General features: G+C 39.9%; 1 protein-coding gene across 4 annotated transcripts in view; it reads left to right on the plus strand.

The window, feature by feature from the left end:
• The first annotated feature begins 902 nt into the window (after nucleotides 1–902).
• The window catches only part of BTBD7 (BTB domain containing 7), a 101,007-nt gene continuing 78,508 nt past the window's right edge, over nucleotides 903–23,401 (plus strand). For 3 of the 4 annotated variants that reach the window (XM_055288337.2, XM_063643954.1, XM_055288339.2), the window contains exon 1: nucleotides 903–1,008. The gene's annotated coding sequence lies outside the window, so the exon portion shown is untranslated. Of the gene's footprint in view, nucleotides 1,009–1,403; nucleotides 1,525–23,401 lie in introns of those variants that run through there. The other variant, XM_063643953.1, reaches the window with a different exon arrangement.

Here is a 23,401-nt window from a genome sequence, read left to right on the forward strand (position 1 = left end):
CTGACTACCACAAAGGGTGGGTTTGGCGTTCAAATGAAAACATGTATCTCTTTGGAAAACGACAGTGCCCCATAAATACAGTGTTCTTGTTATTGCATCGCTGAAATTATTGCAAACCCCCAAACAAGGGGCATCTAGGGAAGAGCGACTTGGCTCTCCCACGTGGCGACTGTGTGTTTTCATCAATTTTGTCCTTTGTTCACAGGGGTATCTTGTAAAGGAAAACTTTTCAGTGTCTTAAAGATTATTTTTTAACCTACTACACAAGTAGCAAGGTGGTGCCTATAAAAGTACCATGCAGACAAGTGCTTACGATAGACAAGTGCTCACTGCCAAGAAGCAGCCACCGGAATGCCAGGACTGTCAGCAAGGACTTTCCGCGGAGAAGCAGTTCTCGAGAAAGATGCACTCATTGTATGCGACCACCCGAGGGACGCCGGCCGCCGAACGGAAACATGAATTCGTGGAAATGGCCATCTGGTGACGTAGTAGTGACACAGTTCTCATATTCTGATACATTTAATAATGTGTCACAATTCGCTGGACTAAGCAGGATGCTGCCACAGGCTGCAAACTCCCAGCGACCCGACGCCCGGCTCCCAGCCGACGAGCAAGAATAATGTGGGAGCAGTCAGCTCCCACGGCTCCAGCAAACGCACCGCCCCCCACGCGGCCCGACACGCGCTGGGACGTCGGGCCACGTGACCCTGAGCGCGACGACGGCAGGGGAAGGCGGGGGCTCTGGCCGGCTCCGCAGCGCCGCGCAGGCGCCCCAAGGCCGCGCCGAGCCCCTCCTGCTCCCTCTAGGAGTCAAAATGGCGGCGAGGGGAACCTGGAGCAGTCCCGGAGCCTGAGCCACTGACAGGAGAGGAGAGGGCGGCGGCGGCGGTGGGAGGAGGATGGCCGGGGGTGCTGGCGCCCGTGCGGACGGCAGTGCTGGTGGCGGCGGCGGCGGGGGCGACGGCAGCGGTCCCAGCGGCAGCAGCAGCGGCGGGAGGAGCCTCCGGGGTGAGTGTCCCTTGGTGTCTCTGAGGCTGTGGAGCCGAGGCTGTGTCCGGTGTGGCGCGGGGCGTCCAGGCGAGGAAGGGGCTGTTCCTAGGTGTGGGGGTGCCGGGGCTAGGGCCAAGCCGCCGCGGGAGGCGCTGGGGCGCCGGGCGGGGAGGGGCCAGTCGTCCGTCTGGGGCTGAGGCGCGGCGGCGCCGGACTGGCCGGTCTCTGTGCGCTCCGAGGGGTGGGCTGGAGCGCGCCGCTGTCCCGGGGGCAGGGGCGCGAGGTGCGGCGCTCCGGGCGGGGAGAGTGGCCCCAGGGAGTCGCGACGGCCGCCCGGCCGGCTTTGGGCTCCGGGCGCCGAGGGGCGGGACCTGCCGCTCCCAGGACGCGGAGAAACCGCTCCCCAGACTGGGACGCGTGTTTACCCGGGTGCGGGGTTGCGACCGCCAGGGGTGGGCGTGAGAGTGGCCGGCGGGGACTGGGAAGGGAGCAGGCCGGAGGACTGCTACTCCCGGGGGAAGTTAGATTGTCCGGGTAAGTTACTGTTGCGGGATAAACCTGGAATTGAGCTTTTGACAGGTTGGGAGGGAGACAATACCGAGTGTTTGATAAAGAGGAGGAGGCTGTGCTTGTTGGAATACTTGAATGGCAAAAAGTGTGCGTATTTCAGTACCTTATTTGCACGTTGTTTGCTAGCTTTACCCCGAGGGTGAGAACTTTCTCACCGTTTTTCAAGAAACTCTGAGGAGTGTTGTTTCTCCCGTGAACTACACTAGCACGTCTTCACATACCAGCATAGATAATAAGTACTCTGGAGTAGGCCTAATTTACAGAAGCAGTCTTGGTTATCTTCACCAGAGCACTGTTAACTCTGCGAAAACATCTTACTGTAATGAGAAAGTAGACATTTTTACAGAATTACTTAGCTTTTTCAACTAACAACCTTTTTTTTTTTTTTTTTTTTTTTTTTGGGGGGAGACGGAGTCTCGCTCTGTCACCCAGGCTGGAGAACAGTGGTGCGACCTCGACTCACTGCAGCCTCCGCCTCCCAGGTTCAAGCAATTCTCCTGTCTCAGCCTCCCAAGTAGCTGGGATTACCGGCGCCCGCCACCACGCCCGGCTAGTTTTTGTATTTTTAGTAGAAACGTGGTTTCACCATGTTGGCCAGACTGGTCTCGAGCTCCTGACCTCTGGTGATCCGCCCGCCTTGTCCTCCCAAAGTACTGGGATTACAGGCGTGAGCCACCGCGCCCCGTCTGGTCAACTAACAATCTTTGGTCCCTAATAGCATCTGTTTCCTTTAGATTGCTGAAATGAATTGCTTTCTTCCTGAAATGTGGAAGAAAGACTTGAAATTGCTTCGTAAGAATCATACGTTGTTAATAGCAACTGTTATTAGACTTGTCATGGAATTTTTGAGTCAGAAAAACTTTTAGAGATCTAAAGGTGTGAATATTGTTTTAGAGCCGGGAAACCAGACCCAGAGAGGCGAGTGACTTGTTGTGGATCCTACAGCTGGCGATGGATTAGGCCAAAACTGAGATGTAGGCCTCTACACCCCATTACCCCATTTAGAGAGCTCGTTGTTACTACACTGCTGAGTTGCTTACTCTTCATTGATTGCATTCCTCACCATTCACTACCCACCCCTATCCATAAGTTTTGGTGTAATAAAGTTGAAAGCGAAAATGAGAGCTTCTGTCTCATTCTGACAGCTACTTCAAGTAACTGATGAAGATTTTTTTTTTCCTAACCTGAACTTAATAAAAACGGAGTGTTAATTTCATTTGGAGTTTTCTTAGGCTTATGACTACATTTTCACCCAGTTTTAGCATGGCTCATTCTTGCATGAATTCAGTAAAACTCATAGGTCAATATTCTGTCCCACAAAACCTGACTACTGTATTGTTTTGTGTCCCAACACCAGCATTTAAACAAGGTTTTTGTATCAGACTCTAATTTTAGGATTTAAAACACCTGTGTTGATTTCTAGGTTACACTACCTAGTTTCCAGGTATCATCTTGAGGCGCAGCATTTTTATAGTGTGTCACAGGTAAACCTTCAGAAGTGCAGTAATGCCAAAGTTATTATGATTTCAGATTCTAGTCACTGAAGCTCACACATCCAAAATTACATAGGTGACTGTTGAAGGACTGCTTTTTGTTTTGCATTAGATTAATGATGTGGAAGAAAGGAAAGAAACAATATTAGGTTGGTGCAAAAGTAACTGCAGTTTTTGCCATTAATATATAGACTTTTCCTTCGAGTTCTTATTGGAAAGATCAGGTGTACCAACATGAGTCTCGAAGACAATCTAGTGAGTTCTACTAATGCAAAGAATGCTGTTGGTATACAGGGTAGAGAGAGATGAGTGAGACCCCAAGAGTCCAAAGAACGTGGGAAACTTGGGACTTCAGCTGGCCTGTGAAAGTTTAGATTTACCGAGAGATTGTAGCAGTTATTTTGTGAGGAAAAAGCAAGAGTGTAAAGTGAAGATTAGCTTAGGGGGAGGGAAATAGAGGGAGACTAGGATGAGCTGACAACTGAATTTCCTGAGGAGAATGTTTTCCTTAGGAAACTTTAGTCAGTTGGAAAGCTATTTGTCTGCAGAAGAGTTTGAGTGCTGAATTGAGGAGATTTCTACTTTTATCCTGTTGTGCAAGGTATAGAGAGCCTTTGAAAGTTTGGAGGCCAGGGATTAATGTCGTAAACCAGGAAGGTAAACCGTTAATGATCTACAGGTTAAGTTAGAGTGAGGAGAGAATGTAATGAACGAAGGAAGACAGTAGCTGCTGTAGTAACCCAAATATGAAGAGATCTTAGACCCGGATAAAGTCAGTAGGAAGGATTTGGATAACAGATACCTGTGTGCTTAATTGTGGTAAAATTCACATAAAATTGACCATCTTAACCATTTTTAAGTGTATAGTTCTGTGGCATAAGTACATTTACATTGTTGTGTAGCCATCACCACCATCCATCTGTAGAATTCTTTCATTTGGAGTTTTCTTAGGCTCATGACTACATATTTCCAAACTGAAACTGTCCATTTTCCCTTACCCCCAGCCCCTGGCAACCAAATTCTACTGCCTCTTTTATTTTGACTACTGTAAGTACCACGTATAAGTGAAATTATACAGTATTTGTCCTTCTATATCTGGCTTATTTCACTTAGTATAATGTCATCAAGGTCCATCCATATTGTAGCATGTGTCACAATTTGCTTTCTTTTTAAGGCTGAATAATATTTCATTGTATGTATTTTTACATTTTGTTTATCCGTTCATCCATCGATGGGCACTTAAGTTGCATCCAGATTTTGACTGTTGTGAATAATGCTGCTGTGAACATGGATGTAAAAATATCTGAGTCTCTGCTTTCATTTATTTTATGAATTTTATACCCAGAAAATTTTACATCCCCACCAGCAGTGCACAAGTTCCAGTTTCTCTACATCTTCACCAATACTTGTTATTTGCTGTTTGGTTTTTTTTTCCTAATATTCATCCCGATGAGTATGAAGTGATATTTCATTGTGTTTTTGGTTTGCATTTTTTAAAAATGATTGGTGATGTTAAGCATCTTTTCATGTGCTTATTCATCTTTTGTATTTTTTTAGAAAAATATTCACATTATTTCCCTGTTTTCTAATTAGGTTTGTTTTTTTGTTGTTGAGTTGTGGAAGTTACTTATGTATGCTGAATATCAATCCCTTATCAGACATGATTTGCAAATATTTTCTCCCATTCTGTAGGCTGCCTTTTCACCCTGTTGATAGTGTCCTTTGATGTACACACAGTTTTTAATTTTGATAAAATCCAGCTTACCTAGATTTTCTTTTGTTGCTTATGCTTTTGATGTCATAGCTAAGAAATCATTATCAAATCCAATGTCAGGAAGCTTTTCCCCATGTTTTCTTTCTTTTTTAAAGATAGGTAGGTTCTGGGTCTGTCACCAAGGCTGGAGTGCACTAGTGTGATTATGGCTCACAGTAGCCTTGAACTCTGGGCTCAAACAGCCCTCCCATCTCAGCATCCCGAATAGCTGGTACTACAGGCACATACGTCCATGCCTGGCTACGTTTTTTAAATTTTCTGAGGAGATGGAGTCTCACTATGTTGCCCAGGCTGGTCTCCAACTTTTGGACTCAAGTGGTCCTCCCACCTCAACCCAAGGTGCTGAGATTACAGGTGTGAGCCACTGTGCCCAGCCTTTTTTTTTTTTTTTTTTTTTTTTAAGAATTTTATAGTTCTGGCTCTTAATTTAGGTCTTTATGTGTCGATATCTATTACCATATATGTGGTTTTTGCATTACCATTTGTTGAGAAAACTGTCCATTTCCCATTAAATGGTCTTGGCACCTTTGTTGAAAATTATTTGACCACAAGTTTGAGGGTTTATTTCTGGGCTCTGTATTCTATTCCATTGGTCCATAAGTTTGTTTTTATGCCAATACCACTCTATTTTAATTACTGTAGCTTTATAGTAACTTTTGAAATCAAGAAGTGTGAGACGCCACTTTGTTCTTTTCAAGATTGTTTTGGTAGTTTGGGATTCCTTGAGATGCCATATGAATTTTAGGATGGGTTTTTCTATTTCTGCAAAAAATAGGCTATTAGTATTTTGTTAGGAATTGTATTGAATCTGTAGGTTGCTTTGGATAATGTTGACATCTAAATACTATCTTCTAGTCCATGAACATGGAATATCTTTCCATTTATTTCTGTCTTTATTTCAGCATTGTTTTTTAGTTTTCAGTGTAAAAGTCTTTTGTCTCCTTGTCTAAGTTTATTCCTAAGTATTTTATTCTTTTTGATGTGATTGTAGATAGGATTCTTGTCTTAATTTCTCTTTTGGATTGTTCATTGTTAATGTTTAAGAATGCAACTCATTTTTGTGTGTTAATTTTGTATCCTACAACTTTACTGATTTATTAGTTCTAACAGTTTTTTTTTGTGTGGAATCTTTTTTGTGGAGTTTTCTACATATAGGGTCGTGTCATTTGCAAACAGTTAATTTACTTGTTGCTTTCCAATTTGGATGCCTTTTATTTTTTTCCTTGCCTAATCTCAGCTAGGACTTCCGGTACTGTGTTGACTAGAAGTGGTAAAAGCAGGCATCCTTGGCTTGTTCCTGATCTTAGAGGAAACATTTTGAGTCTTTCCCTGTTGAATATGATACTAACATGAGTTTTTTATATAAGACCTTGATTATGTTCAGCTAGTTTCCTTATATTCCTGGTTTGTTGAGTGTTTTAACAGGTGTATTTTAAGAAAAATCATTTGTGGGTGCTGAAAAGAAAGAATTTCTAGCTTGGTGAGTGAGAGAATACTGGTGTCATTGACATAATAATATTTTATCATGAAGTTGATGTTTTAGGCATCATCTTTGTACATTTACAGACCTGTTTTGATTGAATAAAAATAATACTATAGTTATTTAGTGGGGAAGACTGACATTACTCAAATAATTATGCAAATGTATGTCTGAATAACTATAGTACAACTAGGCTCACATTTGTATTTCTCGTATCTAGCACAGTGCCTGGCACATGGGCATTCAGTGAAGTTGCTAATTGAATCAAGAAGCAGAAGAGTAAGGTTTAACCCAGTAAAGTAAAAAACATATTATTATACACTTTTTAATGGAAAAATGTTTATTTTTATTTTATCACTTTTTAATTTTCTTGAGACAGAGTCTCACTTTGACACCAGGCTGAGCGCAGTGGTGCAGTCATGACTCACTGCTGCCTTGGCCTCCTGGGCTCCAGCGAGCCTCCTGCCTCAGCCTCCCGAGTAACCGGGACTACAGGCACATGCCACCATGCCTGGTTAATTTTTGTTGTGAGAGACAGGGCCTTGCAGTGCTGCCTAGACTTTATGTAAAACCATTTTCCCTGTTAACCCAGTCTTGGTACAATGGTAATAAAGCAAAATCAAAGTTCACATCTTGGTACAATGGTAATAAAGCAAAATCAAAGTTCACCACTCTAGAAGAATTAGGCAAGTGACTTTTTCTAAAACAGGTACAGTATCATTATTAAAGTGAGGTAACAGTTTTTCTTTTGACTTCTTTTTTTTCTTTAGACAGAGTTTTGCTCTGTCGCCCAGGCTGGAGTGCAATGGCATGATCCCGGTTCACTGCAACTGCTGCCTCCCAGGTTCAAGCGATTCTCTCCTGCCCCAGCCTCCCAAGTAGCTGGGACTGTAGGTACACGCCACCACACCTGGCTGATTTTTGTATTTTTAGTAGAGACGGGGTTTCGCCCCATTGGCCAAGCTGGTCTCAAACTCCTTACGTAAGGTGATCCACCCGCCTCAGCCTCCCAAATTGCTGGGATTGTAGGCGTGAGCCACCATGTCTGGCCCAGTTTTCTTTTTGGGTGAATGCTAGTGGAAGTTAGTTATCAGAATCCAAAGTTTCAGAAGGAGGCTTTATTTATTTCATATTTTATTTGTTTTAGACAGGGTCTTGCTCTGTCGCCTAAGCTGCAGTGGTGCGATCACGCCGCACCACAACCTCAACTACCTGGGCTCAAGCAATCTTTCCACCTCAGCCTCCTGAGCAGCTGGGACTACGGGCATGTGCCACTATGCCTGGGTAACTTTTGTACTGTTTGTAGAGATGGGGTTTCACTGTGCTGCCCAGGCTGGTCTCGAACTCCAAGACTCCGGCAGTCCTCCAACCTTGGCTTCCCAAAGTGCTGGGATTATAGATGTGAGCCACCATGCCCAGCTGAGGCATAATTTCAACGAAACTTTTCAAGTGTCTGCTGATTCCAGATTTACAATGAAATTCGAACATTCAGCACTTATTTGCAGAACAAGTTCAAAATTTAAGAACCATCATGCTGTGGTGTTTTTTTTTTTTTAATTTTAAAATTTTGGACGGTTTGTAAATTTGACATCATGAATTGAGTCTTTCAGATACCCTTACTATTTCAAATAATATAGTAACTTTAGAAACATAATATACTTAGTATTATAAATTGACATTAAATCCATGTCATTGTGTGACATGTGAGCATTATGTTAAGATTGAAATAGATGGGGACACTTGGAATAGATAGGAAACACTTTAATCCAATACACAGAACATTCTTTAAGTTGCAGGATTCAAAATAGTTCCCTTTTAGAGCATCGTTGGGGTTTTTAGATATAGTTGTGATATAATAGAACACTGGACTGGGAATCAAACCTCCATTTAGATTCTGACTGATGTTTATAGTTTTATGATCTTAAAGCAAGTCACTTAACCTATCTGAAGATTAATTTTCTCATCTGTTAAAATAGGTACGGAAATCTTGCAGCTTTTCTACCTTGTATGTATATTTTTTTTTTTTTTTTTTTTTTTTTTTTGAGACGGAGTCTCGCTCTGTCGCCCAGGCTGGAGTGCAGTGGCGCAATCTCGGCTCACTGCAAGCTCCGCCTCCCGGGTTCACGCCATTCTCCTGCCTCAGCCTCTCCGAGTAGCTGGGACTACAGGCGCCCGCCACCAGGCCCGGCTGATTTTTTTTGTATTTTTAGTAGAGACGGGATTTCACCGTGGTCTCGATCTCCTGACCTCATGATCCGCCCGCCTCGGCCTCCCAAAGTGCTGGGATTACAAGCATGAGCCACCGCGCCCGGCCCCTTGTATGTATTTTTTTACTCCATTCTTTCCCTCTCTATTGCCACTCCCTTATTAGTCTGGACTACTTATTAAACAGCCTGCCAGCTAAGTCTCTGCAACTTGTTCTCCCACTGTACCTCTCCATCTCTGGCTATTCTCTATATTACTATGACAATTATGTTCTTAAAAAAACAGGCCAGACGCGGTGGCTCACACCTGTAATCCCAGCACTTTAGGAGGCTGAGGTGGGCGGATCACCTGAGGTCAGGAGTTCAAGTCCAGTCTGGCCAACATGGTGAAACTGCGTCTCTACTAAAGATACAAAAATCTGATGTGGTGGCAGGTGCCTGTAATCCCAGGTACTTGGGAGGCTGAAGCAGGAGAATTGCTTGTGCCCAGGAGGCGGAGGTTGCAGTGAGCCAAGATTGCGCCACTACACTTCAGCCTGGGTGATAGAGCTAGAAGACTCTGTCTCAAAAAAAAAAAAAAAAAAAAAAAAAAAAAACTGGAGCATGCTGCTTCTCTACTTAAAATACCTTTGTTAACTTCCCTTGTCAATAAAGTCCAGACTCACAAGAGTTTACAGAATGTGTTCAACCTTAGGTTTCCTGTCACTCCAGCCATGCTGTTTCTTGTTCCCTGTGCCTCTATCTTGTGTGTGTTTATCCCATTGTTTGGAGTTCTTATTCTTTGCCTATTCTGTTAGGTGCCCATCTAATGTCTACTTTCCTTTTCTTTCCTAACAGAAATCTGCTTTTGTTCATGCATGCAGCAGACTTGGAGAAGCTGATTTGTCACCACCTCCAGTGGTAGATTTCCGTTAGTTCAAACCAGTCAAATCATGGCATTTCCCTGTAAACTCTTATTTGTACCAATCAGATTTGAAGGGAAGTAGACATTCTATTTCTTTCCCCTCTTGTATGTGAACAAGGGAACACAAGGCCCCTATTGCTACTGACAGCTGTCTTGGGATCACAAGGGATGAAGCACTTCCTGAAGAAGGCAGAGCAGAGAGGTAGAGGGAATCTGGATCCTTGGTAACATCATTTAGCCACATATGTTATTGGGTCTGGAGCCATCCCCACCACAGGACTTCTCATGACAGATAATTTTCTTAATGTTTCAGACAGTTCTTTGGAGTTATTTGCTATCAAAAAATCTTTTTTTTTTTTTTTTTTTTTTTTTTGAGACAGGGTCTCTCTCTGTCACCCAGGCTGGAGTGCAGTGATAGAATCACAGCTCACTCCAACCTCAACCTCTTGGGTTCAGCAGTCCTCCTGCTTCAGACTTCTGAGAAGTAGCCACCACACCTGGCTACTTTAAAAAAATTATTTGTAGAGGCATGGTCTCCCTGTATTGCCCAGGCGTCTCGAACTCCTGGTCTCAAGTGATCCTCCCACCTCAGTCTCCCAAAGTGTTAGGATTACAGGTGTGAACCACTGCACCTGGCCCAAAATCTCTTGATTGATAGATACAGTCCTCTTTATTTTTCAAGATCGAGTTATGATACCTTTACCAATAGTCATACGTTCTTTTGGAACTTTGCACAATAGTCATATGTTCTTTTGGAACTTCACACTTCTCTTCTATCCTTTATTGCCCTGTATTATAATTGCTTGTATGCTTGACTCCTCTACATGACTGTATGGTTTGAACCAAAGTGTATGGGATGTCGTACAATGTCTAATAGTGTCACACAATGAGTAATAGGTATTCAGTAAGTGAGTTAAGATGAAATACTAACGTGAAAGAGTGCTTTGTAAGCAGTTTTTTAAAGTTTCTGTTCTGCTAATTGTAAGCCATTTTTTAAATAAACATGAGGTGTGTTGTCTTTAAAAATGGAAAAACCAGTGAGATCAGACATTGTTTTTTGCTTGCCCCTCATTATTACCTAGACATTTTCATTTAGATAAAAACTGTGTCAGTCTCCTGGCTATAGTCCCTTATGGAAGGAGCAATATTACATTTAGGTCTGTTTCATCTGGGATTCATTTGTGAATTATTCTTTAGAGAAAAATTCTATAATATGCTTCATGAGACCTAATTGTTCTTGTCTTCAGACTTGCCTAAAATATTTTTTGCTTGCTTAAGACCAGACATGAGAATTTTCTTGTAAGCAGAAAGCTTTGTGACAGAACTAGATGAGTTTGTAGTGAATGTTAGTGATAGCTTATGACAGAGAAGTCTCATAGCCTCAATTGCAGAGTCATAGTTCTGTCACATGCTTCAACAATAATGTCTGATAAGGGAGGAAGGATGGAGAAGAAGAGTTATATACTAACTCTATATATTTCATATAACTCTATATATTTCATTATTGGCTTTGGTCAAATAAATTAAACGTTAACATAGTAATTTGTAGGGTTAAAAAAAAATTTTTTTTCAATTTGCTTTCTTGCTATGTTCCCCAGGCTGGTTCCAAACTCCTGGGCTCAAGCGATCCTCAAGCCTTCTGAGTAGCTGAGATTGCCACACCCAGCTTTGGAGTGTTTGTGTTTTTTTTAAGAGACAGGGTACTCATTCTGTGCCCAGGCTGGAGTGCAGTGGCCCTATCATAGCTCACCACAGCCTCATACTCATAGGCTCAAGAGATTGTCCTGCCTCAGCCACCTGAGTAGCTAGGGCAGCAGGCACACACCATCATGCTCAGCTAATTTTTAAACATTTTTTTTGTAGAGATGGGGTCCTGCTGTGTTGCCCAGGCTGGTCTTGAACTCCTGGCCTCAAGCAATTCCTTCCATCTTGGCTTCCCAAAGCACTGGAATTACAGGCATGAGCCACATCACCCAGCCTTGTAGTTATTTTTAAAACGAAGATAAGAGGAACAGAGTATACCTTTAAAAATATATGATACTATATATTGGATGATTCTGAAAGGATGTATTTGCCTATGAAGAAAAACCTTCTTGTTTTGATGTCTAGTTGTTGGCTTTTTACTTTACTAAAGCCCAGTTAACTTTTCTGTGCTTTAGTTCCACATCTGTAAAATTACTCATTTTATATTTCTCTATCCACTTTGAAAATTAAGTAAATGCTCTTTGGATTTCAACTTTTAATTATTTAAGCCAAGATCTCTCTTCTGTATTTTGTATGTGTTCTTTATGTCTGTGGGCTTACTAATTCTTGAATTTAAAAAAATCATTTAAATCAAGCAGTAGTGATAGTATATGTTTAAGCATATAGTGTATGTTTTTAAATAAATAAGCAGGCTAGGTTTTAGGGGCTCACCCCTATAATACCAACACTTTAGGAGGCCAAGGCAAAAGGATCACTTGAGTCCTGGAGTTCAAGACCAGTCTGGGCAACATAGCGAGATCACACCTCTACAAAAAAAAAAGTTTAAAAATTAGCCAGGTGTAGTGGCATGTACCTGTAGTTCTTAGCTATTCGAGAGGCCGAGGTGGAAGGATCGCTTGAGCCCAGAAATTTGAGGTTACGGTGAGTAGCGATCACCCCACTGCACTCCAGCCTGGTTGACAGCATGAGACCCTATCTCTAAAAAATAAAAATAAATAAGCAATAGCATGTGTTTTTAAACAACAACAAACAACTCTCTTAAGTCCAAACTCCTTTTCGGATCCTATGGCTCATATCTTGCCACTGCCTGCTGCACTCTATATAGAAATACTTTTATTTCCTTCAGGAACCCAGTTTTGTTCTCTCCGTGGGCCTTCTTATAGTTAGTTCCCTCTGCTGTTTGGAGCATTATTTTGGCATTCTTCCCTCTCCTTCTATTATTTTCACCAAGAAAAGAGGAAAGCTCACACTTTTTATTGTCAGTCTTGGATATCATCCCAAATATCACTTTCTCAAGAATCGTATAAGATAACCAGTTTTATTATCAGACACAAAGAAGATTTAAAAAAAAAATTGCCCAAGATCATACAGTTTAGAAATGGCAGAGTCAGATCCAAACTCGGGCAGTTTTGCTCCAGAAGTCTTTATCTCCATTGATTTATGCTTCCCCTACATTATAATTGCCTGTTCAACAGTTTGCCCCACTATGAGCACCTTTGGGGTGTTTGTTTGCTTGTTTGTTTGTGATGGAGTCTTGCTCTGTAGCCCAGGCTGGAGTGCCATGGCACGATCTCAGCTCATTGCAACCTCCACCTCCCAAGTTCAAGCGATTCTCCTGCCTCAGCCTCCCGAGTAGCTGGGATTACAGGCACGCACCACCATGCCCAGCTAATTTTTGTATTTTTAGTAGAGACGGGGTTTCACCATGTTGACCAGGCTGGTCTTGAACTCCTGACCTCAAGCGATCCATCCGCCTAGGCCTCTGAAAGTGCTGGGATTATAGGTGTGAGCCACCGCCCCCTTAAAAGAAGCACCTTTGGAGGAAAAATTGTGCCTGTCTTGTTCATTGTTATATCCCCATGTGCTTAGCACATACTAGGTGCTCAGAAAATATTTAAATGAATGAAAATTCTTATTTGAGGGAGAGAGTGTTTTGATTAAATTCTTCTCAGTACCTTTCATGTAGTGTATGTGTGTCAGTAAATGTAGTAATGTTTTCATGCCTACTTATTATACAAAGTGAAATTTTTATGATCAAGTTAATCATGGTTACAAGCTCATTTTTTATAACCTCTCTTAATTCCTTTTTGCCCTATACTGCATAACAGTATCACTTTGCAACTGTAAAAACTAGTGCTTTGTAGGCCTCTTTCTCATATTATCCCTCTGTGAACCGTTAAAATATAGATCATTTGTAATTAGTTTCTAAAGGGTATGTAGGAAATTTTATAAAATAAAATTATACTAGTAGATGGACTGATCATTTATACTGTTTAACCTTTTAACAAATTACAGAAGTGGTCTCTGTGTGTAGAGGTTTTTTGAAGTATCCCATATTTTAAACCTTGACTGTTACCTCAAAAAAGAAAAAAGTGGTTTATCTATATCCAGTAGTCACATGGTGGATAATGATGTAAGGCATGCACATTGTGTTCATGTGTTTGTTGGAGAAGTTGGAATATCATTATACTTCAGTAGACTTTTCAAATTAAAAATCTGAAAGCTACTTCTAGCTGTAATTCTGCTGTAATTCTCAATCAGGTCAGTAGACAGAGAACCAAAAAAGTCTTCCTCCTCTCTGAATATTTTTGCCAAAGGCTGACTTCTTTGATTAATCTTTCTTTTCTGTATTCCTTACACTCTATTACAGGGCTTCTCAACCTTGGCACTCTTCACATTTGGGGCCAGGTAATTCTTTGTTGTGGAGGACTGTCCTGTGCCTTGTGAAATGTTTAGCAGCATCCTTGGCTTCTACCTGTTAGAGGCAAATAGTACCCTTCTGCTTCCCCCTCTCCAGTTGTGGCAATTTAAAATGTCTCCAGACATTGTCAAGTGTGGGGGTTAGGGAGGGTGGAAGGGGAGAACAATCGCCCCAGTTGACAACTGCAGCTTTCCTACATCATTCTGTCCACTTACTCATTTGTTTTAATATCTTCCCCTCCCTCTCACACTTACCTTTTCAGACTTCCTGCCTCTCTGCTACTGCCTCATTTCTCTGAACCTTTTTGCAGCCATACTTCTAAAAAAGAATTGTAAAACATCTGTTCTCTCCAAGTTTTCACTTCCAGTTCAGTTTCCTCTTTTGAATTCAATTGAGACCACATTTTTCTAGTTTTCCTCTATCTCTCTGGCTGTTCCATTTTTATTTTCTTTATCAGCTCTACCTAGTTGGACAATGGTATCATCTTTGCCCCTTTCTTTCTTGTTCTCTGTTAATCAACTCTCAACTCTTCCTTTCTTGCCTCATTTCCTAGTGCTTAATGTTGTCTCTCATATATATGTTGTCCTATTCATTCTTATGTAATTTTTTTGGTAAGAACACAATATGAGATCTACCCTTTCAACAAATTTTTAAGTATACAATACATTATTGTTGCCTATAGGTGCAGTGTTGTACAGTAGATGTCTAGAGCTTATTCATTTTGCTTAACTGAAACTGTATGCCTGTTGATTAATAAGTCTGCATTTCCCCCCAGCTCCTGACAACTACCGTTTCACTGTTTGATTCTATGAATTTGATTATTTTAGATACTCACTAATCATTCTGGGTAATGACCAGGCCTAGATAAAGACCTCATATAAGTGGAATTATGTAGTATTTGTCTTTCTGTGACTGGCTTATTTTACTTAGCATAATGTCTTCAAGGTTCATCCATGTTGTCACCATATTTCCTTCTTCTCTGAGGCCAAATAGTATTCCATTTATGTATATACCACATTTTCTTTATTCATTCATCTGTCAGTGGATATTTAGGTTGTTTCCACATCTTGGCTGTTGTGATATCTATTAATTGTTAAGCTGTTCTCTGTGTTGAAATCTCCTTGCCTATATTTCTCCATAGTTAAACTCTAATATCCTCCAAGGACCAGAGCAGATTTTGTCTGTCGTTTTTTGGTTTTGGTTGTTGTTGTTGTTAGAGACAGTGTCTCATTCTGTTGTCCAGGCTGTAGTGTAGTGGTGCAGTCATGGCTCACTGCTCACTGTAACCTCAAATGCCTGAACTCAAATGATCCCTCTCATCTCAGCCTTCGAAGTAGCTGAGACTGCAGGCACACAGTACCACACTTGGCTAATTTTTCTGGTTTTTTTTTGTAATAGCCTGTTGCCCAGGCTGATCTCAAACTCCTGGGCTCAAGCAATCTGCCTGCCTCAGCCTCCCGAAGTGCTGGGTTTACAAGCCTGAGCCACCGCGTCTAGCTTGCACCTCATTTATTAAGGGTTCATTATGAGCCAGGCACTCTTTAAGGTCTTTGGACTATGTAGTTACTGAAATAAGACACAGTCCCAGTACTCCAAGAACTTAGTCTGTTTGAGGACATGGAAATCTTAATTCATTGCTCTTACAGAGTAAGTATGGAAATTGAAGTGTATCCCAAACTTTCTGGTAGCATATAGCAAAGTTCTCAGTTTGATGTAAACCTCATTCAAGTGCCACTTCTTAGATGCAGGCCATCCTGGTCACTACCCAGTCTGATTTGTGTTTTTATACTCTCCTTTACTCAGTTCTCTTTCTTTTCCAGCCCCCAAATCATGAGCATTTCCTATGACTCAGCACTTAATTTTTCATTCATTCTTCTAGATCCTTTTCTTTAGGAACTGGATTTAGTTTCAAGGGTTCAGCTGAAACTTTTAGATTTGTAGTAGCTCCAACAAAACACTTTATTGTGAAGTAATACACATACAAAGTACATTAAATAAATTTAACTTTAAAAAAAAACATTATTTTAAAGCTGACATCACTCTGGCCATGAAATAGAGCACTGTAAGTATTCAAAAAGTCCCCCTCATGGCTCTTCCCAATCATAATCACCTTCTTCCTCCTCTTAAAGGTTACAGCCATTCTGATCTTTATGGTAATTTCCTTGCAGATTTTTAAAAATAGCTTTATTCTTGATTACCAGCTGAATATTTATCCCAAAACAATATAGTTTCATTTTGGGAGGACAGTAGAGAAAGACATTTTATCATATCCCATTTTGTGCCTATATTGGGATCCGCAAGATCACCCCCAGGTTTGGTGAGGAGGAAGCACAGAACTCAACATACAGTATGACTCAGCTAAGAGTTACTACAGCAAAAAAAATACAAAGCGAAAATGCCCATGGGGCAATGTCCAGAGGAAACCAGGCACAAGCTTCAAAAGAGTCTTATCCCAGTGAAGCCGCATAGGATGCATTGACTTGTGACAATACTTGTGAGATGTTGTCTTCCAGGGAAGCTTATGAGAGACTCACTGTCCAGGGTATTTGTTGGGGTATAATCACATAGGCACCGTCTATCTAGCATGTACCAAATTCCAGACTCCCAGAAGGAAAGCAGATATTCAGCATAAACCATATTGTTTGCACAAACAGTTTAGGCATAGTAAATCACCCTTATTAAATAGTCAGGGAATTATGGGAACACTCCCAAAATCCAATTTCCCAGAGACCTGCCAGGGCCATCTTTGCATGCAGGCCTTTCTAAAGATAGCAGTCCTAGGCCTGCTATGTTGTCTTTTTGGCATAGTACCTTTTGCTGGCATAGTACCTTTTGCTGTTTCTGAATTCAAAATTTAAATAAGTAAAAAATCAACTATCACTTTATGTTATGTTCTTTTTTTCTCCACCTGTTTTCTTTCCTAACGTATCAAGATTAGCTGGGTGTGGTGTGTGCCTCTGTAGTCCCAGCTACTTGGGAGGCTGAGGCAGGAGGATCTGTTTATAAGCCCAGGAGTTCAAAGCTGTAGTGCACAGTAATTGCACCTATGATTAAACACTGCACTCCAGCCTGGGCGACATACCAAACCCTGTTTCTTTAAAAAAAAAAAAATCAACATTAGCTCAGTGCAAAGGTTGACTACTATGATATGATTGAAAGTATATTCCTGCCAGGTACAGTGGCTCACGCCTATAATCCCAGCACTTTGGGAGGCTGAGGCAGGCAGATCACTTAAGGTGAGGAGTTCAAGACCAGCCTGGCCAACATAGTGAAGCCCCATCTCTACAAAAAATAAAGAATTAGTTGGGTGTGGTGGCACATGCCTGTAATCTCAGCCGCTCGGGAGGCTGAGGCAGGGTAGTCGCTTGAACCCAAGAGGCAAAGGTTGCAATGAGCCAAGATCGTACCACTGCACTCTTTCTTATGAAGGTTTCTGTGATTAAGTTTGGAAAGGATGAATTAAACAAAGTTAAACAGATTTCTTAACTACAGGACTCTTAGCCTTTTCACAGGAAGGTGCATGACTTGGTGACTGCCTACATGTCCTGCCTCATCTCATGTTTTTTTTCCCTGACCCACTTTGCTTACTCTTCCCAGATTTAATCTAATACTAAGGATCAAATTACAATTGTCTGTGTTACATGGGCATTTTTTCAGTTTGCCACAGCAATATTATGATCACTTTACCATCTTGAATATGAATTGTCCCTCCATCTCTGCTCAATTACTGTGTCAGAGCAAGCAAACATTTTTACTATTTCATTCATACATTCAGCAAAATTTGTTAAGCACCTACTATATTTGCCAGACACAGTTCTAGGCACTGGAGATACAACAGTGAATAAAACAAAAACCCTGACCTTATATAGTTTACCTTATAGTGTGAAGTGGAAAAGGGGAACAATAATTAAAAATACATGTTAGGCCCAGTATGGTGGCTCACACCTGTAATCCTTAAACTCTGAGAGGCCAAAGTGAGAGGATCACTTGAGGCCAAGAGTTCAAGATGAACCTGTATAACACACCAAGACCTCAACAGAAAAAATAAAAATAAATTAGCTGGGCACAGTAGTGCATACTGTAGTCCCAATTACTCGGGAGGATCACTTGAGCCCAGGAGTTTGAAGCTACAGTAAGCTATGATCGTGCTATCACACTTCAGCCTGAGTGACAGAGTGAGACTGTCTCTATTTAAAAAAAAAAAAAAAAAAAAAGACTGGGCATGGTGGCTTGCACCTGTAATCCTAGCACTTTGGGAGGCCAAGGCGGGTAGATCACCTGAAGTCATGAGTTCGAGACCAGCCTGGCCAACATGGTGAAACCCCGTCTCTACTAAAAATACAAAAAAATCAGCTGGGCATAGTGTCAGATGCCTGTAATCCCAGCTACTCGGGAGGGTGAGGCAGGAGAATTGCTTGAACCCAGTAGGCAGAGGTTGCAGTGAGCCGAGATCACACCATTGCACTCCATCCTGGGCAACAAGAGCTAAACTCCATCTCAAAAAAAAAAAAAAAAAAATACATTTTACTCCTAGGCATATACTTAAGAGAAATAGAAGTACACGTCTACACAACTTGTACACAAATGTTTGTAACAGCATTATTCATAATAACCGAAAAGTGGAAACAACCCAAATGTCCATCAATGGATGGATGGATGAATGAATAAATTAAATAAAATGTGGTATATCCGTACAATGGAATGTTATACAGCAAATAAAGAGGAATAAAGTAGTACTGATAAATGCTACAATGTGGATGGACCTTGAAAACATTATGCTAAAGTGAAAGAAGCCAGTCACAAAAGCCCACATTATTATATGATCCCATTTATATAAAATGTCCAAAATAATAGAGATAGAAATTAGATTAGTAGTTGCCTAGGACTGGGGAATTGAGGTGAGTGCTAATGGAACTTCTTTTAGGGGTGATGAAAATGTTTAGATGTCAGAACCACTGATGGCTGAACAGACGTATCAACAAGTAATATAGTGTCAGTTAAGCACAACGTTCTCAGGAAATTCAGTAAAAAGTCAAGCCTAACATTGTACACCTCAGTGGCTAACAAAAGCATCCTCCAGTTATTTGGGAAATTTATCCATCTCACTTCCTAGCAACAGCAGGTAATTGAGTTATCTTAATACTTAGGACTTAATAAAATGTTAAATGTTAGTATACCAAATGACTTGAAACAGTAACTGTGTTGTAGACTCTTAATTTAATGTTAACTTCCTCCTTAATAGAAGAATATTTACCCACATACTCTAATTTGGAGATTACAACACAAATTGAAAGCACTTTCTCAAATATTGTCCTAACTGCTTAAATATTTATATATAAATTTGTTTTCTGATGTAAAATTGTTTGCAGTAAGGAGGAGGAAACCCAGAAGTTAACAAAGGAAAAGACAGAGTTGTCTATATGAAAAATTAAACATTTATGACAAAAGCTGTCATAGTTTTAAAAGGCCCATATGAATATTTTCCATTTATTATTTTAACATTACTATAGAAAGTGTTGCAAATTAGTAAAAAGAACAGCCAAATAGAACAATGGGCAAAGAATATAAAGCAACATGGGGACTAATGAATAGCAGTTTAATAATTTTTAAGAGATTAAAATAGCAACGACATAATTTTTCCTCCATCAGATTGCAAAGATGAATAATGTCCAGCATTTTGGACATTCTCATGCAGAGCTGATAGGAGTGTAAATTGCAACTCTTCTGACAATATGTCTTCAAATTAGAAACATGTATATCCTTTAACCCAAGAATCTTCTTGAAATTTATTCTAATGACATAATTTAGACTGGGCAGAGTGGGCAAAGATATGTGTAAAAGAATTGCAGTGCTATTTATAATATTGAAAAATTGGATGTGACCCTCAATATGGATTTGGTTAAGTAAATTATTACATATCTATACAACACAGTTCTATGTAGGAATTTTTTTAAGGTAAAATTTTGTGTGTGGGCATATTTTTGCAACCTTGATATATTATAAAATGAAAATAGTTTTGTATAAAACTGTCACCTGGTCAAATTTTAAATTTTGATATACATATGAATGCATAATAGTTTTTAATTTTAGGATTTAGTATAAATTTAGTTTTCATAAATAAGAAGATAGTCATATCCACATTTAAAATTTTTTTCTAATAATTTAGTATCTCTTTTAATGATTTCTTCACTAGTTTGGGTTTTCCTACCCGGTTTAAGAATGATAATCTACAAGACTTCCCTAGTGACTCTTCCGGGGTTGTTACTCTTTGGAGATTATGTTTTTTACATCATTTAAACAGCTAAGAGATAACAGATTTCAGACCATGCTTACTATGCATTTATAGCAGATATTTTATTTAAGAAGTATTTCATAACTAGAAATACTACAAGAACACTAAGAATATAGTTTCGGCCAGGTGAGGTGGCTCATGCTTTGTAATCCCAGTGCTTTTCAAAGCGGAGGCAGGAAGGTCACTTGAGGCTAGGAGTTCAAGACCAGCCTGGGCAACATAGTGAGACCCGTCACTACCAAAAAAAAAATTGTTGTTTTTTATTAGCTGGGCATGCTGGCACACACCTACAGTTGTAGCTACTTGGGAGGCTGGGGCAGGAGGATTGCTTGAGCCCAGGAGTTGGAGGCTGCAATGAGCTATGAGTGAACCACTCTACTCTAGCCTAGACAACAGAGCAAGACCCTGCTCAAATTAAAATAAAATAAATGTGTGTGTGTGTGTGTGTGTAGTTTCATTTTAGGATAAGTCAAAAATTCAGATACTTTCACTAGACTCAAAATTCTAAGAACCATACTCACCTCATTTCTCTGTATTTCCATCATTTTCTAGTTTGAAAAATTATTCTAGATTGTTGCATAGATTAGTGAAATGTGATGTACTTTTATATTCTTTTAAAAATGCATTTTTAATGGAGAAAAAGTAGCAGCAGGGGACTGACAGCTGTTTTGAATTATAATAGGTTATATTGGAAAAAAACCACATGGCTTAATAAGATTCTCTTAACAAAACCCTAACAACTAACTAATCTTCATTTGCAGTAATACAATGGAATTTTATAGAAAATGTCAATTTAAAGATTTTCATTTAACATGAATAGAAATGTTTTCTGACTTGACTATTTTTGGTGGTGGGTGGATAAGGGAAAAGACTATTTTTAACTACAGGTCCACATCCTCTTACTTATAATTTGAAATCCCAAAAGTTCTGAAAACTATTTTAGGGGTTATGGGAGGACTTAATTTGATGGCAAACACTGACATGACCCAGATTTATCTGCCAGCAAAACCAAACCTAAACTAACATAGGTTAGTCTAAATAGTATATTTTACTGCAAAATATTAATTTGTTTGATGTTACAAACAAATTATTAAAAACAAATTAGGATGCTGTGCCAGATCCCACTGGGGATAGTTATATAGTATACAGTAAATGTTTGGTATACCATATGTCACGCCAAACTTCTGTCACTCCAGTGGGCATGGCATTAGGTTCAAGAGGCCGAAGAAGAGACCCAGAGCCAGCAGAGGAGATGTGGGGTTTTACTGGGGGCTTACATACAAAGGAGAGGGTACAGTGGCAGTGGGCTGGACAGGAGAACTGCCTTATATACAGTCCAGTGGCAGTGGGCTGGGCAGAAGAACCACAACTGCCTGCCATAGGCATGCAGTTTATATAGCATTTCCACTTAGTACTTCCACCTAGCAACCTCCACCTGGCACTCTTTATTCAACCCAAAACTTGGAGCCTCAGTCTCCTGTAGGGCTTGTGTTCCATGGGACAGGTTGGGGGCTCAGATGTCCTTATAGGCAAGGAAGGAATTTCTGGATTGGCCACTCCTGGATTCCCTAGCTCAGAACACACATTCAGGTGCATCTGCCATACAAAGTCATTCTAAGGATATGCTTAAATTATTGCTGTCAGGTGTGTTTACTGTAACCATATTATTTCTTTTTGAAAGCAAAGGAAAAAAGTGAATTTTTGAATGTATGTGGCTTCAAAGATTTCTATTTGAAAAAGAATTGCAGACCTGTATTCTTAACAGTCTTTAACTGGTACTTGAAACTGATGATGATCATTAAATATATATTTTATTGGTAGAACTAAGACTGAGAGTGTAGTATGTAACCACTCTATAGGTAAAGTTTAATTATCAAGAATGTGGGGAGAATATATGAAATGTAAAGTAAGCTCACTGGTTATAGGTATGCACTGTAAATAAAAATATATCACTTAAAATACTGGGGTAGAGACAGGAGAAGGAAGTTACTAACTTGATTTCAGCATTGCTCATAGTAGGAAACCAATGGATAATAGCCAAAAAAACAGGGAAAGTAAAGTGTTGTATAAGTAAAGTTACGTATGGGGCAGGCAGGGACTAGAATAGAGTAGACAGGGACAGCAATTTGTATTCTTTGGATGTATCTTTTTTTTATTATAACTTTATACTCAAATATTTTAAGTAATTATATAACAGTTAAAAATGCAATGACTAAAAATCAAAATAAATCTTATAAAGTGGATTTTCCATTGGTTATATAATCACACAGAGAAAATTCCAAGTGACTTACATACACAGTAATTTGTAGAATATTCCAAGTTGGGTATATCCTAAAGGTAAAAAGAATTGTAAAAAAAAAAAAAAATTAAAAATTGAAAGATTTTCGTGTATCATATTGGTAATGATAGTGTTAATATTTTTATTCTCAGGTTGTGTGAATATTTTGTGATAACTATTATGTAGGCTGCATTGAGAATAGAGGGTTTCCATATATGAGAAAGGAGAAATGATATAAGATCAATGAGATTGAGTAAAATCCCTATAAACCTGAATTGGAAGCAACAGTATAAACTAATGATAATGTACATTTATTATATCTATGTACATGTTTATATAGATATGTGTGTATATAATGTCTTAGATCTTTGTACTGAAAAGGCATTGAGCATCCCCGTTACTGAAATTGTGGTTTCTGAATACCATTTCCCACTAAAAGGAATTAGGGCTCCTTTAAGGAAATGACTGGTTCCAAGTCAACGGCAAGAAAAATACAAGATATGCCTGGAATAAGCTGTAATACCAGAAAGGTTTAGGAAGCTCTCGGAGGTGGAGGTTAGGATTATGTCATAAGGTCTTAGGAACCAATTTGAATAAGGCTCTACTGTCCAAAGATGGGACAGTTTGAACTTCAATAAGAATAACTACAAAGGATTAAAACCTGTCACATAGAGGTAAGTCTATTAATTCATAACTTTTTAAAACTCACTGATTGTCTTTAAGGATGCTAGGAAGCTATTACTAATTGTTTTGAAAATTAGTAAATAAAAGTAAAAAGTTACTCATTTATTCTGTCCTTTCTGTACAGACTGCATCAGGACAACTGAATAGTTGATGAGTTTTTTTATAGAACTTTTCCAGCTAGTGAATAAAGAAAGAATGATAAGACTATCATGTGATCTTTTTCAAACCCGTTAATGGATTGCCTTAGTTGGTGATCATTGATAACTGTTAATATCAAAGAAAGGGAATTCAATAGACTTTTGAACTTAACTGTTGGAAGTACATACT

This window comes from Symphalangus syndactylus, chromosome 8, assembly GCF_028878055.3.
Source record: "Symphalangus syndactylus isolate Jambi chromosome 8, NHGRI_mSymSyn1-v2.1_pri, whole genome shotgun sequence".
NCBI lineage: Eukaryota > Metazoa > Chordata > Mammalia > Primates > Hylobatidae > Symphalangus > Symphalangus syndactylus.